Here is an 8,342-nt window from a genome sequence, read left to right as displayed (position 1 = left end):
TTAGATATATAGAGTTTCAAAAAAAACATTAAAGAAAAATACAAAACTGAGAATAGCAAAATATAAATGACTCTTTCCCCATCATCACATTCAAATAAGAGGAGACTTGGTAAAGCATACTGATTGAGACAATTGAACTAAAACAGTTTGACTAAAATCAAATAACAGTCCAAGTATAAAATTAAAAGAAATTAGTTTTCCCTCCCAATTTCCCCTTTCTATAATTAACACTGCCAGAGCTTCCCTGTTGAAGAGTTAATGCTTCAGAGTCAGGGAAAACAGCCTGCTTTCTACCACTGAGACTCAGCTTCTCCAAACCCACACAGTGCACATTGCCTTTTGCAAAGCAGCTGCCCTGACTACGTATCCTCATGGAGTCTGAATCCAGAAAACAGGAACCTATTGAGCTACCACACCCAATTCCAGAAACTTCTGAGTATGGAGAGCTATTTGTGAATCTGCCGTGCGGCCCTGCGAGTAATTTTTGTTTTTACCGCTACCTTGTGCCTGGCTGCGTTACCATGAGCTTGCCCCTGAACCCCAAGCCCTTCCTGAATGGGCTGACAGGAAAGCCAGTGATGGTGAAGCTGAAGTGGGGGATGGAGTACAAGGGCTACCTGGTGTCTGTCGACAGGTACATGAACATGCAGCTTGCAAACACAGAAGAATACATAGATGGTGCATTGTCAGGACGCCTTGGTGAAGTTTTGATAAGATGTAACAATGACCTGTACATCAGAGGAGTAGAAGAAGAAGAAGAAGATGGAGAAATGAGAGAATAAGTTTGTATATTTCTGGAAAATAAAGATCAGTTTTTCACACCAAAAAAAAAACAAAAAAAACAAGGACCCAGACCCAACTCATTCCTACCTCTTTCCCCCACCCAACTGCAGATCGCTTCAAGAGATATATCCCTATTAGGCACCTGGGTTACAGAAGGATCCTGGAGTAATTATGCCAGTTATCAACAATCATTTTATTTTGATGTTGTTAGTATGTTTTACTGTTTGGTTGGTAAAGGGAAGCTGTCCGTTTAAAAGCAGGGTGGAGCACTTATCATATGGCTTGTTTGAAGAAGAGGGAGAGCAACATATCTGAGAGTTTGCCTGTGTGTCCAGAGAGAGAATGTCCCCTCCTGAGTAAACTCCAAAAAGGTCAGAACTTGATTTAAACAACTCATTTTTACAAAAGCAAGCCTTGTTCTCAAAGAGGTAACAATAGGATGTATTGGGGAATGGATGCATCAGGGCATTGCTAATAAGTTTTATGTAGCCTTTCACCTACAGATCATCAGCATGAATCCAGTCCAACTCAACAGGGACTAAAAGTTGTTCCCATCTAATGGATGGATAGTGAACTTAAGAAGATGAGAATGGTCATACCAGATCAGACCAATGGTTCATCTAGCCCAGTATCCTGTCTTCCAATAGGGGCCAATGCCAGGTGCTTCAGGGGGAATGACCAGAACAGGTAATCATCAAGTGATCCATCCCCTGTTGCCCGCCATTCCCAGTGTCTGGCAAACAGAGTCTAGGGACACTTCAGAGCATGGCTTAGCGTCCCTGCCCATCCTGGCTAATAGCCATAGATGGACCTATCCTCCATAAACTTATCTAGTTCTTTATTTTTTTAACCCTGTTATAGTCTTGGCCTTCACAACATCCTCTGGCAAAGAGTTCCACAAGTTGACCGTGTGAAGAAATATTTCCTTTTGTTTGTTTTCAATCTGCTGCCTATCAGTTTCACTTGCTGACCCCCTTAGTTCTTGTGTTATGGGAAGAAGTAAACAACACTTCCTTATTTACTTTCTCTATGCCAGTCATGATTTCATAGACCTCTACCCTACCCTCCACTGCTTATTCGCCTCTTCTCCAAACTGAAAAGTCCCAATCTTATTAATTTCTCCTCACGTGGAAGCTGATCCATACCCCTAATAACTTTTGTTGCTCTTTTCTGTACATTTTCCAATTCCAATGTATCTTTTTTGAGATGCAACCACATCTGCATGCTGTATTCAAGATATGAGCGTACCATAGATTTATATAGAGGCAATATGATATGTTCTGTCTTATTATCTATCCCTTTCCTAATGATTCCAACATTCTGTTAGCTTTTTTGACTGCTGCTGCACATTGAGCAGATGTTTTCAGAGAACTATAATCAGTGACTCCAAGATCCTTTTCTTGAGTGGCAACAGCTCATTTAGACCCCATTATATTATATGTATAGTTGGGATTATGTTTTCCAATGTCCATTACTTTGCATTTGGGGGAGGTTTAGATTGGATATTAGGAAAAACTTTTTCACTAAGAGGGTGGTGAAACACTGGAATGCGTTACCTAGGGAGGTGGTAGAATCCCCTTCCTTAGAGGTTTTTAAGGTCAGGCTTGACAAAGCCCTGGCTGGGATGATTTAACTGGGAATTGGTCCTGCTTCGAGCAGGGGGTTGGACTAGATGACCTTCAGGGGTCCCTTCCAACCCTGATATTCTATGATTCTATGATTTATCAACATGGAATTTCATCTCCCATTTTATTGCCTAGTCACTCAGTTTTCTGAGTAACACTCTGCAGTCTGCTTTGGATTAACTATCTTGAGTAATTCTGTATCATCTGCAAATTTTGCCACCTCACCTTTTTCCAGATCATTTATGAATATGTTGAACAGTACTGGCCCCAGTACAGACCCCTGGGAGATACCACTCTTTACCTCTCTCCATTCTGAAAACTGAGCATTTATTCCTACCCTTTGTTTCCTATCTTTTAACTAGGGCTGTCGATTAATCACAATTAACTCAAAAAAATTAACTGCGATTAAAAAAAGTAATTATGATTAATCGCACTGTTAAACAATAGACTACCAATTGAAATTTATAAAATATTTTTGGATGTTTTTCTACATTTTCAAATATATTGACTTCTATTACAACACAGAATACAAAGTGTAAGTGCTCACTTTATATTATTTTTTATTACAGATATTTGCACTGTAAAATGATAAACAAAAGACATATTTTTTGTTACATAACTACACTCAAAAACAAAACAGTGTGAAACTTTAGTGCCTACAAATCCATTAAGTCCTACTTCTTGTTCAGCCAATCACTAAGACAAACAAGTTTGTTTACATTTACGGAAGATACTGCTGCGAGCTTCTTATTTACAATGTCACCTGAAAGTGAGAACAGGTGTTCACATGGTACTTTTGTAGCCGGCTTTGCAAGGTATTTACATGCCAGATATACTAAACATTTGTATGCCCCTTCATGCTTTGGCCATCATTCCAGAGGACATGCTTCCAAGCTGATGATGCTCGTTAGAAAAATAATGCATTAATTAAATTTGTGACTGAACTCCTTGGGGAGAATTGTATGTCTCCTGCTCTGTTATACCTGCATTCTGCCATATATTTCATGTTATAGCAATCTCTGATGATGACCCAGCACATGTTCGTTTTAAGAACACTTTCACAGCAGATTTGAAAAAACGCAAAGAAGGTACCAATGTGAGATTTCTAAAAATAGCTACAGCACTCAACCCAAGGTTTGAGAATCTGAAGTGCTTTTCAAAATCTGAGAGGGATGAGGTGTGGAGCATACTTTTAGAAGACTTAGACAAACAACACTCTGATGCGGAAACTACAGAACCCAAACCACGAAAAAAGAAAATCAATCTTCTGCTGGTGGCATCTGACTCAGATGATGAACATGAACATGTGTCGGTCCACTCTGCTTTGGATTGTTATCAAGAAGAACCCATCATCAGCATAGATGCATGTCTCCTGGAATGGTGGTTGAAGTATGAAGGGACATATGATTTTTTTAATGCACCTGGCTCATAAATATCTTGCGATGCTGGCTACAACACTGCCATGCAAATGCCTGTTCTCACTTTCAAGTGACCTTGTAAATAAGAATTGGGCAGAATTATCTCCAGAATTATCTCCAAACTTGTTTGTCTCAGCGTTTGGCTGAAGTAGGACTGAGTGGACTTGTAGGCTCGAAAGTTTTACATTGTTTTAGTTTTGAATGCAGTTATTTTTTGTACATAATTCTACATTTGTAAGTTCTACTTTCATGATTAAGAGATTGCACTACAGTACTTATATATTTCAAGTCACCTAATATATTTCTTTTGTTTTTTATAGTGCAAATATTTGTAATAAAAATAAATATAAAGTGAGCACTGTACCCTTTGTATTCTGTTGTAATTGAAATCAATATATTTGAAAATGTAGAAAACATCCACAAATATTTAAATAAATGGTATTCTATTGTTTAACAGTGTGATTAATCACAAATAATTTTTTTTAATTGCTTCACAGCCCTACTTTTAACCAGTTACTGATACATGAGAGGACCTTCCCCCTTATCCTGTGGCAGCTTACTTTACTTAAGAGCCTTTCGTGAGGGACCTTGTCAAAGGCTTTCTGAAAATCTAAGTACACGATATCCACTGGATTCCCTTGGTACACATGCTTGTTGACCCCCACAGAGAATTTTAGTAGATTGGTGAGGCATGATTTTCCTTTACTAAAACCATGTTGACTCTTCCTCAACAAATTATGTTCATCTATATGTCTGACAATATTGTTCTTTATTATAGTTTCAACCAGTTTGCCTGGTACTGAAGTTAGGCTTACCAGCCTGTAATTGCAGGGATCACCTCTGGACCTTTTTTTAAAAATTGGCATAACATTAGCTATCCTCCAGTCATCTGGTACAGAAGCTGATTTAAATGATAGGTTACATGCCACAGTTAGTAGTTCTGCAATTTCACATTTTGAGTTCCTTCAGAACTCTTGGGTGAATATCATCTGGTCCTAGTGACTTATTGCTGTTAAATTTATCTATTTGTTCAAAAACCTCCTCTAATGACACCTCAATCTGGGACAGTTCCTCAGATTTGTCACCTAAAAAGAATTGCTCAGGTTTGGGAATCTCCCTCAGATCCTCAGCTGTGAAGACCGAAGCAAAGAATTCATTTAGTTTCTCTGCAATGGCCCTATCTTCCTTGAGTACTCCCTTAGCATCAAAATCGTCCAGTGGCCCCATTGGTTATTTAGCAGGCTTCCTGCTTCTGATGTACTTAAAACTTTTTTTGCTGTTGCTTTTGAGTCTTTCGCTAGTTGTTCTTCAAATTCTTTTTTTAGTGGCTCCTATATGAGATGTATTTGGTTGGTTTCTGTTCCAGGTTTGTGATGGTTGGCATTCATGAGGAGTGTCACCTAGTGGTCAGGGAGTTAGGCCCTTCAAAACGCAGAGGAGGTAGGGGACCCAGGCTCTCCCACTCCACCAGGCTCCGGCCCAGGGCCCTGTGGGGGCTACCAGAAGTCTGGCACTCAGAAGCATGTTAAAGCTGCCTTCGCTGGGCCACTTCCTACCATCCAGGTAGTGTCCAAAGTTCATTGTCTATCACAGGAGGCTGTGAAAGGGGTCAGCTCACTGCTTGGCACCTCCTCATGACCAGGTGTGGCATGGCAGCTCTCGCGGGTAGCGGCTGCCTCCTTCTGTGACTTGGCCCTTTGGCAGGTCAGTTCCAAGTCTCTCCCCTTCTGGGCTAGCCATAAACAAAACAAGAGGAATTAACACAAGCAAAGTGAGTTAGTGTACAAAAGGGGGAAATATCTCCCTTTCCAGGTACAACAGAAGCAGATCCTCCCTTCCCTTAGGGCGGGCCCTTCGGGTAGTTTCCTGGGAGAGATCCTGGCTTCCCTCAGCCCTTTCCTCTGGAACTGCAAAGTAAGGGTCCTTTCTCTTCCTTGGCCTGCCCAGTGAGCTGTTCTGCTCCCTTTTAACTTTCCCTCCAGTCTATGCTTCTCTTGCCGGTAGGGCGGGGCAGGGCTGGCTGAGTCCAGAGCACCTCCTTAACCCCTTGTTGCCCTGTAAGGGGTTTGTATACCCCACTACACTGGACAATATGAATCGCAGACAACATGGAGATTCAAATAGTCAGAGTTTGGAAAATCAGGGTTTACTTGTACTTTTAGAATGTGTTTGGAAGTGTAAAACACACCAATTCAAATTCTGCTTCATGTCATGAATTGACATTGGTCTACCTCCTAAACCTGCATGATTTAAAGTCTCTGTCCAAGAGCAGTTTCAGAGGTGTTGTGGTTAAGAATAAGTTTCATTAGTAGAAAGTGGGAAAGACAGAATGTAACCTGGCCACCTTGTACTTGGATCTAGTCAGTGTTATTTGTCTGTGACTTTTATAAGCAAAAAATATTACACGGAAATTAGAAGAAGCAATCTATTTTAAGGTATGTGACAATAAAATCAGTTTAGTGTGTATTTGTATACACCGCTACCCCAATATAACACTGTCCTCGGGAGCCAAAAAATCTTACCGCGTTATAGGTGAAACCGCATTATGTCGGGCAGGGGGGTCGGTGACAAGGCGGGGGGTGAAGTAATGCGGCACAGAGGGAGGTTTCTGATGGAGCAGTCAGGAGGGCTGGGAGGCTAGTGGTGGCGGCTGGAAGGGTCAGTGGGGACAGAGTGGGGAGCTGTGTATGTGCTCAGTGGTGGTCCAGTTCTGGGAGGCCCGGGAAGTCCCGGTGGAGCACTGAGGAGTGAGGGGGGGATTGGCAGTCGGTATCTCCTGGTGGCTGTGCGGGCATGGGAAGGGGAAGGACAGACCCCCGTGCCACAAGTGAAAGCTCTGGGTGCCAGGGGCGCTGCAGGAGGCGTGCTGGGACCGGCGGCAGGGTGAGGAGTGTCTGGGGGGAGGCACCGGGGCAGCTAGCGGGATGAGAAGTTCCACAGCTCTGGAGACGGTCCTGGTGGGGAGCTGGGGGGCTCCACAGAGGCGCAGCGCAGGCCACCTTGGTGCAGTGATGCAGCGAAAGCCCGAGGGGACCGATGGGAGTTGGGACCCATACAGCGCGGGGCAGTTGCTGTCCTGGCGAGGCTAGGCGCGTGACTCGCAGCTCAGCACCAGGCTGGGGAGCTTGGGGCGGACTCACTAGGGGAGCCAGGGAGAAGGGTCCGTCGCTAGCAGGGGAAGCAGGTGGGGCAGGGAGATGCTGACTCTCAAGCCCCTCTCCCTATAATCCCATTGGAGCTATAGGATGCAGGGAGCCCCACAAACCAGCTTGAAACCAAAAGCTTCCCTACACCTTGTGCCAGGATGCTGCTCACTGTGAAGGAACATTCAGAAGATCCCGATCACAAAGAGGTTTCCCTTGGCGCCAGCGTCTCCCATAATGGCTGCCAGGGCGCTGCTCAACACAAGGCTGGAATACAGGCTCCAGAGGGGGTCCTTAATCTCACTTGCACCATCACTATGCCCCCGCCCCAGCCCATTAGCGAGCAAAGCCTCCCTGGACTCAGGGTTCCCTCCCCACCGCCTCACGAGGTCCCTAAAATAGGCCGTTGTAGCTTCCCTCTTATGTAGAGCAGGATAAGGCAACTCCAGAGAGTTGCAATCTCTCTGCTTTCCCAGGCATTTTCCTTCACTGTCTCCTCCTCTCGCCTGGCTTCCCTTTGTTCTCTCTCTTCCTCCTCCTTTCCTGCTCTTCTCTCTTCACTTAATTTTTGCACTGCTCGCCACCCTGCTAGTTTCCTCACCATCCGTCCGGCGCGCCTCCGCCCGACCACTGCTCTCCTGCTCACCATCTTCCCACCCGCCTGCCTCCTCACCCTCCTTCTGCCTGCAGCTCACCTCCCTATTCGCCTCCACACCCTACGTGCCCACCCCGCCTCCTTTACCTTTATAATGCTTTACCGAGTTATATCCGAATTCGTGTTATATCAGGTTGCGTTATATCAGGGTAGCGGTGTCTTTTATTTGCCAGTAAAACAACATAGTTGATACGTATCATTCTGGAATTTTTCTGAATGATGATACTTAAAAGTCAGAATATGTAACAATAGCGGTAATATGGAATCTGATTGCCTGTACTGCAAAAAACTGGTCTTCAAAAAGTAGAATATACTGTAAGATACAAATGATAGTGTTCTGTATTTGGCAACAAGATAGAATACGTATGTATATGATTCACTGTAGACGTAGTATCCATTTGTTTTCTGACAAAAATATTAATGTTAAATAGATTTGCTCTAAAATTGTTGGCTAATTAACAGTCATATTTTAAAACTAAATTGTAAGAAGTACTTTATTCCTCTCCCCCCCCCCCCACCCCCCGGCAGTATTTCTACAAAGACTTCCTTGGAAGGGGACAGGTAGTGTCTTCCTCATTAGCAGAAAATATTTATTTCTATTTCTCCAATTATACTTTGCCAGAGGTCTCTTCCTGTCTGAAATATACTCCATTATTAAATATAAATGTGGATTTATATAACAATATATAAAATATTATCCTAAATATATAATGTAGAC

General features: G+C 43.2%; 1 pseudogene; it reads left to right on the top strand.

The window, feature by feature from the left end:
* The first annotated feature begins 371 nt into the window (after positions 1-371).
* Positions 372-786, top strand: LOC140906056 (small nuclear ribonucleoprotein F pseudogene; annotated as a pseudogene).
* The last annotated feature ends 7,556 nt before the right edge of the window (positions 787-8,342 follow it).

Source organism: Lepidochelys kempii, chromosome 2, assembly GCF_965140285.1.
Source record: "Lepidochelys kempii isolate rLepKem1 chromosome 2, rLepKem1.hap1, whole genome shotgun sequence".
Lineage (NCBI taxonomy): Eukaryota > Metazoa > Chordata > Testudines > Cheloniidae > Lepidochelys > Lepidochelys kempii.
The sequence above is the reverse complement of the archived record's forward strand: the minus strand, read 5'-3'. Positions and strand labels throughout refer to the sequence as shown.